Consider the following 11,595-nt stretch of genomic DNA (forward strand, 5'->3'; position numbering starts at 1 on the left):
ATATAATTGAACCATGATTTTGAGAGAGCGCATGCGTTACCTTTTTCCCGACAGCAATGTAAAAGTCATTAAGACGATAATTGGTGACCAAGTTATTGGTAACGATTAAGTAATCGATTAGGTAACGGGTACCTGTCTTGTAGGGTCGCGCCAGCTGAAGCGGGTGCCAGAACAAAAAATGTGCCAGCCAGAACGAAAAACGTGCCAAAAATTTTGGTAAACTTTAGTTTGACCTACAACTGTAGAATAGCGTTCAAAAATTATGGGGAAAAAGGATAAAAATACTTGTTTTAGTGTAAGTATTATTAGTTCAAAGGCGGAGGGTAAATATTATTTCCCATTCAAAAGTTATCACTAAAAATAAGTTTTGTAAATATGAACTCCCGATGCAATCAGTCCATTTTGATCACAGAACCTGGAACGCCAGACATGTAGGGTAAGCCCTATCCATTAAATAATGTTAACTATTATATCATAGGTCCGATTTACTGAAATTTCAAAAGAATATATGGTTTTCACTGCGAGTTAAATGCATTACAATATTTGACTAATTAATTTAATCGAAATGTAAATTTTACTTAGATTTGTTTATATTTAACTCTAACTAGTCGTATTATTGTAAAATAACTGTAAGGAAATAAATATTTTACGACTATTAAATGATTGAAACTATAATCGCCGAAATGTATGTCAAAAATCCCCATTTTCAGATCTATTCATTTTTGTTTGGAGTGGCATCATTGATAAATGTTATAAAAAATGTGCATTTTGACAGCGCTCTCTCGAAACAAAGAGTTGCAAATCCATTCATCTATGCCAAAGATTATCCAGAACGATGCAAATCGAGTAGCAAATCATCAACTGTCAAAACAAAAAAAAAAATTGAAAGACAATTTTAAAATGTCAGCAGTTACTCACGATCCGTAGCTTATAATTATGCGGCAGTTACCCACCGACGTGTGCCGTACGTACGGACGTTTGTCGTGCGAAGCACGTTTGACCAAACTCTCAAGCCCATAGGAATCAATGTGTGCTTTTGTGTACATGTACAAAACATATTTGTGTGTGTGTATTGTTTACAGATAAGCACTGTTGCCATTGACCATTTTGTATGCATGCTTATGGAAACATCAACTTTTTCCAATTTAATTTTTGATGTTGTAAAAGGCTGGAATTAATATTAAATAAATATAAATAGATCACATATTTATAATCTGCACTTTTACATAATTATTTCGAATTATTTCACAATTTTTCAAACTTTAATTAGGTGTTTTTGCATAAAATTGCATTAGCGCACAAAAGTTTACTAGGCAACTCTGTCTAGTTAGAGAGCGATCAGCTGACACGTTCTTACGGAAAAAATCAAAATTGTTTTGATTTCTACGTTACGGGCTACGTACGTACGGGCGTTGCACGTCGGTGAGTTTTCGTTTACATTGCACACTCATAAGATAGGTCGTGTCAGCTGACACGTTTTTGGTACGTACGTTCGTGAGTAACTGCCGCATTACCCTGCAAAAACGCTCCACGTCATTTTACTAGTTATTTTACGGTCATTGTGACTTTCTGCAGCGGTTGTATTCATAGTCACGTTTGCATGGGCGTGATGAACTCTTGTGACCAAATTTTCCGTTTCGTTCCTATTAATGTGATCGTGCATTCCGCTCCCACTTATAGGATATGAGCATAGCACTGTTCTGCTCACACACGTCACAATGCTCGTCAAATGGCGGTCATTTCTTCGGCCATTTCACTCTACATTTTCCAGTCTTTTGACAATCAATTTTACTGCGGTTTTACCATTTATATAACCGCCATATAACTTGAATTTTACCTGCCGATTTACTTTACCTGGAGCAGCCATATGAATAAAATATGAACCAAAAAATTTTAATTTTCAATATTTATTATTTCCATTATTATATATGTACATGAAATTCGAACTTATATTAATACAGTTCATATAAAAAAGAAGTAAGTACTTTAATAATAAATAAACTCGCTTAATTGGTTTTTGTTTTCCAATTGAAATCTTTTTTAAGCGAGCAGAAAATAATTTTAACCTTTAGAAAAAACACCAATTATTTGAATCAATTTACTCAACAACAGATTCGGTTTACTCTTTTTTTCAGATCAAGAATATTCAAAGGTGTCGGGAATCCGATTGCTGTCGTAATTGAATTTTAAAGTAATAAAGTAAAGTAAAATATGAATTTAAAAATGTAGGACTAGTAATTGAGTCAGACTTATTATTGTTCTAAATCTAATCATTCAAGCAATAATTCCGCAACCCTTAGTAGGAGTATTGATTGGTTTCAAATCTAATTCCGACAGCAATACCTCATTATATATGTATATGAAATTGTAACTTAAATTAATACAGTTGATATAAAGAAAAGTAAGTATTTTAATAATAAATAAACTCGCCTTATTGGTTTTTATTTTCCAATTGAAATCTTTTCCAAGCGAACAGAAAATAATTTTAAACTTTAGAAAAAACTCCAATTATTTGAATCAATTTAAATCAACAACAGATTAGATTTACTCTTTTTTTCAGATTAAGAATATTCAAAGGTGTCGTGGAATCCGATTGCTGTCGTAATTGAGGAACTTAAAAATGTAAGACTAGTAATTGAGTCAGATTTATTATTGTTCTAAATCTAATCATTGAAGCAATAATTCTGCAACCCTTAGCAGGGGTATTGATTGGTTTCAAATCTAATTCTGACAGCAATCGTATCACGACATCCCTTATTATATATGTACATGAAATCTTTTCCTGTGCAAGCACATCGCTAACCTGTGTTGGCAAAAGATATGATTATACTGTCTTCGATAGATAGTCGGACGAGCCGCTACTCGGGGATGTAGAGATGACCGTTGTGTCGGTGGCCGCAGTTACAACAGCAGTTTCTAACTTTGCACCATCCGTACAGTGTGATGAATAATTCACTGCTTTTTCCAATTGCTTGGCGCCAGCAATTTTTGCTGTTTGTAAAGCTTTAGCTGTAATGCAAATATATGGATGGGTTAAAGTGGTTTTCGTATGGTATTCAACAACTCACCCTTTACCATCATCACACCCTTCTCAACGATTTTGAATATGTGTACTGTTTCAGTATTCAGACCGTTCGTTTGGTGCAATATTTTCGATTTGATGAATATGTATACTATCCGTTAGGCAGATAATTAGGTGCGTTCCATTCATTCATATACTGTGGGTATTTGAGCCGTAGATGCAATGGCAGATATTTTGATTCTTTTTTTAGTGTAACATTTGTAAACAATTGGGTTTCTCTGCTGTCACCATCACCTCTAGAGAGCTATTGAAGAAACGCTCGACCAAGATAATATGTTGCGATTTACGCGCATAGATTTCTTCCACCTTATCACAGTTATTGATGGACAAAATGCGAAAGCCATATCTACCATCCAATACGGAAATGGAACTGTAGACGAAGAAACATTTTATAAAATTTAATAAAATCAAAAAATGATAGTTGTGCTAAAATGGGTTAAAGTATTGTATGTTAAAGTATAGCGAAGTCTCAGCGGCTTTGTCCTGGTGAAAATTGAGTTGGAATAGGTTTTATTCTTCATTCTTAGAAACATGTACGAAGGTACTTGGTAAGATATTAAAAATCCTCAACGCTTTTTTGCAATAACTTAAAAAAAAACTCATATTCAAACTTTTGTTTAACTTCTAGATATCAATAGCTACCTTTCCCACCAGGAGTCACTATTGCTTCTACGCCTATGCTATTGTTTCCTACATCGATAAGCTTTGTAATAAAATAAACAGCTATCTCCCCAATCTCTCGAGTTTTGTCGCCTCGCGAAACCTGATATTGTCACCAACCAAATCATCGGTGACCTTATTTAACATATTTACATGGCCGCGCCAAATGTCGACCATATGACATTACCCTACCGACTGTCTTACACCCTAAAATCTTGGGTGTGACTTTCGATCAGGATCTACATTTTGGAGAGCATGCACTAGCAATTGTAAGGAAAATCCAGAGCTGAAACAAATATTTAATATAATTCGATAAATCGGCAGTATAAATAGACGTTTGCATGGTACGCGTCTCCGATATGGTCTCCAAGCCTAAAGGTCACTCACTGGAAGAAAATACAGGCCTGCCAAAATGCTGCCCCCAAAACCGCTACGGGCTGCCTTCTTATGTCCTCGGAACACCACCTGCACAATGAACCGAGAAAACTCCCAATAAGGGAAAGAAATGAAATGCTAACCGAACAGTTTCTGTAGAATACCCTGAAACCTGGGCATCCCAACAGACATCTGATTGATGATCCAACACCGCTTAGGGGCTTAAAGAGTCATCTCCGTAAGCATTATGAGGAAATACGGCACCTGAGAACTCAGCCGTATGAAGCAAAAAAACACAAGCAGGTCCTCAGTGAACTCCACAAACAGGCGTCGGACCTTTATGCTAGGAATTGCCCGGTGAATCCAGTACTCAAAGAACAGTACCCAAAACTTGCGGAAGAGGACCGCATACTCCCCAGGGAAAAGCGAGTCACTCCAGCTCAACTTCGATCTGGATACTGTAACAGGTTAAACTCTTACCTATCCAGAATCAAACCCGACATACAAAATGTATGCCCGCTTGCAATGTGTCCCCACATGACACCAACCATCTCTTTAATTGTAATGTGGAATCTGCAAGTTTCCTTGGACTCCCGTTAGAGCATATTGATGACAATTTGTGATCGGTCGCACCTATTGGATGGGGCGAAGCACTGCTACAACAACAACAACAATTCAGAATAATTGCCAATACATACCGGATCAGCGGTAACAGTCAAACATTGATTCTTTAACTCTTCCAGCACAGTTTGTAGATAAATGTACTCCTCTGGTAGTGGTGGCTTCTCTTTAGGTGGCTCTTGTTGTCTTTGCACTGGTGCAGGCTGTTCTGTGAAACCAACATTTGGTGGTTGCGTATTCCATGACTGTTACTGCTGCGACTGCTGTGATATAGCTGAAGTTTGGAAGTTCATTTGTTGTGGAAATTGCTGTGTTGTTACGTTGTTATTTTGCTGAAATATTAGATTATAGTAATTGCCCGGTGCTGTAGTTTGCGTTTGGATTGACATATTACTGTTGGCGGTAGGTGGTGGTGGCTGAAAAAGCAATAAAATAACACCGAAAAGGTTACCTACAAATTCTCTTATATACTTGTCGTTAGTAGCATTTTACCTGATATTGTCCATATTGATCAGTATAACCATTTTGATTTTGATTTTGATTTGGATCAACGCCAAAGAGGGGATGAGTTATGGGTGCGGAAGCGGGTGCATGATCCGGCTTTTTGGGCTGCTTGGTAAGAAGGTGAGTTTTTAATTTGGCAGATGAAATGCATACGTGGCATGCTGGTATAGTTACATATATTAAAAATCAAGATAAAAACTGTAAGTTCCTAGTTATAGAGAAAATTAAACACTTAATTTATGTCAGCAGGCAAAACGCTAACTCATTGCAAGTAAAAAATCAGGGAACATATATGCATTCATTCGATACCTGCCAGCAATTTTGTGCAGAGAATTCACTCGTATAACCTCTTTTTGAGTTTAAAAACTCAAAGGTGAATTGTGGCGGTGCCCTCAAGAGCAAACTTGGATCATCCCTTTCGTCATTAATAATTTTCTGCCAGCGTCGAGTGCCAGCGTAAAATGAATAAAATTTTGATAAAGATACGTGTAAAGTTCGGAAACTTGTATGATCTGACTTTGATATTACCGATAGATAGATAATTTAATTGAGGATTGCACTGCGACCATTGGTCTTTTGTGCCCTCATCTTCTTCACAGCTCCTCATCTAAGCCGACTTCCTTGATGAACTTTAGCAGTTTACTTGGCTTGATTGATTTAATGTGGGAATGCTCTGGCCATGGTGAGCCCATAAACTTAGCCCTACGTCTTGACATACAAAAACTAGTATATACGGTTATTGTATTTGTATTTATTTTCCCAGCACAACAGCATGAATCATTCCAGTTACCAGTTGGTGTACTACCAAACTGGCTGGCGATATTCATAGTCCCATAACCGCCGTGTTGTGTTTGGGGTAAATCGTGTGAAAAAAGCTACGTGTTTTGTGTTTGCTGCTGCTGTCTTGAATGATACGGCAGACGGCCATTAGTAACCAGTGATCCTTTTCTATAATTTACCGCATTATATATGCGTTCGCGTAATTCCACCAGTTCCATATTTTCTTCATTAGTACCCGAACCCAATCCAAATATATAAGCTAAGGCGGCTGTGAGCGCACCTTGTGACACTAATATACCACCATACTCTTTTATAAAATCGGCAAAGTGACCATTTAATTCCAAAGCAATGCCTTGCTGTTGTAGCGACTTACTCATTAACATCACAATTTCCGCCAAGTCTTGCAACTCAACAGTATTGGGCTTGTAATTGTTATTTTGATGCTCCAACGCCTTTAGTTGATGCCAAGCGGTGACCAATTTGTTAATACTACCCGCACACACATAACATAACATGGCATTACGGGTATATTCAATGCTTTGCGAGCGCTCTTGCAATATCCGATCACCTAATCAAAAATTATCAAAGGTAGTTGAAAAGACGCGTCTCGACCCAGCGGGTTAGGGGATCAGAATATACCCGCGGTAGGTATGCCTGTCATAAGAGGCGACTAAAATACCAGATTCAAGGGGCTGTGTAGCGCAACCTTACAGGTTGCCAGCGCAATATATAGCTTCTCCAAACCCAATTGTCAACCTCACCTATCCGCGGCGAATACTGTTTCACTAACAGACGAGGCTCTGGAGACCCCAAGCTCCTCATGGAACTTGGGGGTAGGGAGGGAATGGCCTGAAGGTTTAATGTGCCCACATAAATCATTCCCGAGGTGGTCGGACTAGCACCTTAATGGTGCTATGGTACCGGAGCGTACCGGATTTGTATCCGGCACAGGACCATCACATCGATAACATCCCCCAAAGCCTTCGGGGAGCAACCTTATCGCTACAACAACAACAACAACGCGTCTCGACCTCCGTTTTAAGAATCCGAAAGCGGAAATCAAACATTTTATTTCTGTCGAAAGCTATTTACAAAAAACCGTAAAATGACACCGAGAGGGTCCGAAATATGGGGCTCTATCCATAGTTTTTTTTTGAATAGAACACCTTTCTGCATTGACGGCCTTGGGCCGCGCTTATAAAAAATTACCCTGGGTGGGTCCGGTTTGGGATCAAAACTAAATGCGCGCAGAAAAAAAACAATAAAACTTATGAATGTATACTCACCAAATGGTGTGGCAATAACAGTGTAAGGTGTAGCAATTGATTGCGCCTAAGGTAAAACTCCTGAAAAATCTGATTCATGTAATGGCGTGTTAACGCCACCCTTCAACGGTGTTTCCATATGTGTAAGCGCCATCATATTCTGTGCTTCCTGCATTATGCGATCGGAGAAAGGTGCAGGTGTACGTGGAGTTGCTGCAACTTGTGGCGTAATAGAGTAATAGGCTAACAGCGCATCTGTTGTTTCAACACCACTTTCCCCTGCCACTTCTTTAGCTATTTCACTAGCACGTCCCAATTTGACCACTTGCTGCAACTCGCGATCGGATATTTGTGGTTACGGTAACACCAGTTTGGAGCGCTTTCTATCGGGTTCTGAATTTTTCAACATAGCTAGGCGCATATCATTTTCTTTACGTTGCTTGAGCTTTTGTTTATCTTTCTTGCGTTCGCGTTCTTCTTTCTCTGAACGCAGTTCACCATCCAGGTCCTGTTGGCGCATTTTATTAAAGTCTGGTTCTAGTTTTTCAACATTTTCTTCTGAGGTGTCATAGAAACCAATAGCGGGTCGCTTTTCAAATGGTATCTCTGCATTGTAGTCGATGCCTTTAACACGTCTGCGATTACCACTACCAATCTCGCCAGCACGCAATTCTCTACGCTTTTGCAGTGCGGCCAATCGACGTGCTTCTTCCAATTTTTTTTCGCGTGCTTTACGCTTTGCTTTTTTGCCCTGTGTATTGGCAAGACGAGCACGTGCCTCAGACAGCATTTCCAGTTCTATTTACATTTAAATATTTTAAATTACAGCGAAAAAAAACACAAAATTTTAGTTTTCATACCATCTTCATCCATATCTTTGGGATCGGGACATGCAGGCTTCGTCTCGGGATTTGGATCAATTTCTCCTGGTTTCAGCCAGAATGGCCAAATGCAAAAGCTTTTCATCCTCCTCTCGTGACCATTCTGTCTTCCTTATGCTAGGATCAAGCCATTCGTACCAGCGTGCCTTACATTGCTTGGCAGATTTGCGGTGCAGCAGTGATGCAATACGTGACCACTGGTTTTTGCCATATTTCATTACAGCTGCTTTGAGGATTTCATCCTGAAAGTTATCAATTTAGTTAATAAACGGCCAAGAGTAACCATTCGCGTCAAATGCTTACCTCAGTGTTTCTCCACACACCACCTTTTATCATAATTCGCGGCATGGTGCTATATAATTGTGAATTCTTTCGATGCGCACAAAAATCAAATCAAAAATTTTTGTCGAAATAAACAGCAAAAATCATGGTAATAGTGCAGTTTACGGTACCCACCGAAATTTGAGCCAAAATTTTCGAGTGAGGTATCAGAAGACGCGTATTCACGTCTAGATCAAGAATCCGAAAGCGGAAGTTAACTTTTTTTACCCGTTCAAAAGATATTAACGAAAAACCGAAAAAAACGGGGGTGGGATCCATAGTCTTTTTGCGCAGAACACCTTTCTGCGTTGGCGGCCTTTGGCCGCGCTTATAAAAAATAACCCTGGGCTACGCCATGCCAAGTTCGGGTGTGTGGTATAACCGTAGCTACCGCCACGGTGATGCACAATTTTTTTTGTGGGTACACACACAACAACAACCACATGAAAATCGCCAACTTCAACTGCAAATATCTCCGGACAGATAAAATTTTTCTTTTCCGCCTTCGGATTATTGTTCTCAAGATTAATACGCGTCTTTTGATACCTCACTTGAAAATCTTGGCCCAACTTTAGGGTGGGTACCGTAAACTGCACTAATACCAAAATCATTGTATATTAAAGACTTTGGGAAAATTTTAGAATAGCACCCCCCGAGTTCGGGGTAAAACTTGGTATCAAATGAAAGAGGGAGTTCTCCCGATCACAAAAATATATATATTTTAAAGTGCGCAAACTTATAATTTAAAAGTTATTTGCTGTTAAAGTTTGCAAATTTCTATAGCACTTTAAATTACAATTTACACATCTTTCAAAACCTTAATCCACATAATATCTATATAAATTGGCAACGATAAACTTAAATTGCATTTTTGTATATTTCACATTTCATTTTTGCATTTTTTTACTTATTATAAATGTTTTTATTAAATCAATCGCGCTTTTGTAGCAACATGCACATATATATACGTATACACATATAAAATTTGTATAGAAATTTGCAAACTGTAACACCAAATAACTTTTAAATTATAAGTTTGCGCACTTTAAATTATATATATTTGTGATCTGGAGAACTCCCTCTTAATTTTAAATCTTTCCGGAGATATTCCATTTAAAACTCTCAAAATTGAAAAAATTTTCCACCACCAAATGTTTTGCTGTCTCTGCTGAATTAGAAATGGCGGATTTTTTTGCACGCAAAAACGACGTATTTTGCTATCCCTATAAAAATAATAGGTGCGAGAGAGCACGATACATTGTGGGAAAGCAAAATTTGTCAGCATGCTATTTCATTTGCACGATTTTTCATTCCAAATCGTGACCCCTGTCAAAAATTCGTGTGGCTGTGTGCGTTTTTGGTCACACGAAATGCACAAAATTCTGAATTCCCTTTCCTGATATCCCACATGAAATTATGTGCATTTGCTACGCCATTGCAAAATCGAAACATCAAAAACCGTAGTTTATTTTTTCAGTATTGAATATCAAATCATCTACTGTCAAAACAAAATAAAAAATTAAAAGAAAAAATTTAAAATGAAAAAAGTTGCTCACGATCCGTATCTTATAATTATTATAGCAACGTTCCCAACGTCAAATGCACAAAATTCCGAATTCCCTTTCCTGATATCCCACATGAAATTATTGAGAAATCACTAAGGGTTAGGATTTTGTATAAATGGCCTAGCATCATTGCATTGCAAATTTACTTTTTACAGTACACTAGCAAAATACACGGCTATGCATTTGCTACGCCATTGCAAAAACGCAACATCAAAAACCGTAGTTTATTTTTTCAATATTGAATATCAAATCATCAACTGTCAAAACAAAACAAACAAAGAAAAAATGTAAAAGGAAAAAAGTTGCTCACGATCTGTAGGTTATATTTGCTAAAGCAGCGTTGGGTTGGATTTTATATAAGGTGCCACGACTTTCCAACTTTTTTTCGAGGGGTGGCGGGGGTCCTAAAACTCACAAAATTATCATCCGCAACTCTAGGAAACTCTTAGTTTATGAAATATAAGCTTTTTAATTTCCAAATTTAGTAAAATTTCAACTTAAGGCCTGCACTTAAAATTCGGGTCGCACATGTCGACAGCGCTATCAAAAGACGCGTATTTACGTCAAGATTCAGAATCCGAAAGCATAAGCTATATTTTTTATCTTGTTTAAAAGTTATTCGCGGAAAACCCGTCGGTACTATTGTCGCTTTTTTCGTTGTTGCAATTAAACAAACGAAAACATATGAAGGTGGTGAATAGTGTTGCCAGCTCCGCAACAATACCTTTTTATCTTGGTAGAACATTATACGGTGGTGGCACGTCGACATAAATGCAAACAAAAATACACTATCAATGTGTTTTGGGCTTAAGTGCAGAATACATACATTTGTCAAAAAAATAAAAAATAAAAAATCGGACTTTGTAGAGATTTTTATGCTGATTCCAACGGTATATTTCTTTTTTGGTGCAATTGAAAGGTTTTGGGTAATTCCATGTCAAAAGGCGAAATTATGAATTTTTCAAATCAAAATATCTCCGAAACTAGTGGATGGATTTCAAATTTAAAAAAATCGAAAAATAACCTATTTCATAAACTAAGAGTTTCCTAGAGTTGCGGATGATAATTTTGTGATTTTTAGGACCCCTCGAAAAAAAAGTTGTAAAATCGTGGCACCTTATTCAAAATATTCCCCCGCACATTTATATGGGTTGGATTTTCAAACTTTTGTTGATTAGTAGGGGTAGAGGGGGTCCTAAAAATCACTAAAATGGAATCCGAAGCTCAAGGAAACTCTTAGTTTATGAAATATAAGCTTTTTAATTTCCAAATTTAGTAAAATTTCAACTTAAGTCCTGCACTTAGAATTCGGGTCGCACATGTCGATAGCGGTATCAAAAGATTCGTATTTGCGTCAAAATTCAGAATCCGAGAGCAGAAACTATATTTTTTAGGTTTTTGCCGGTGTCGGATCGGTTAAAGGTAATTTTTTTAAAGGTGGCGGTAGCCACGGTTATACTACACATCCGGACTTGGCATGGCGTAGCCCAGGGTTATTTTTTATAAGCGTGCCCGAAGGCCGCCTATGCAGAAAGGTGTTC

The 11,595-nt window shown here is 37.7% G+C and overlaps 1 pseudogene; it reads right to left on the minus strand.

Moving 5' to 3' along the window:
- Positions 1-1,891: 1,891 nt before the first annotated feature.
- Positions 1,892-9,624, minus strand: LOC137252529 (cell division cycle 5-like protein; annotated as a pseudogene).
- Positions 9,625-11,595: the final 1,971 nt, after the last annotated feature.

This window comes from Eurosta solidaginis, chromosome 5 (assembly GCF_040869045.1).
Source record: "Eurosta solidaginis isolate ZX-2024a chromosome 5, ASM4086904v1, whole genome shotgun sequence".
Taxonomy (NCBI): Eukaryota; Metazoa; Arthropoda; class Insecta; order Diptera; family Tephritidae; genus Eurosta; species Eurosta solidaginis.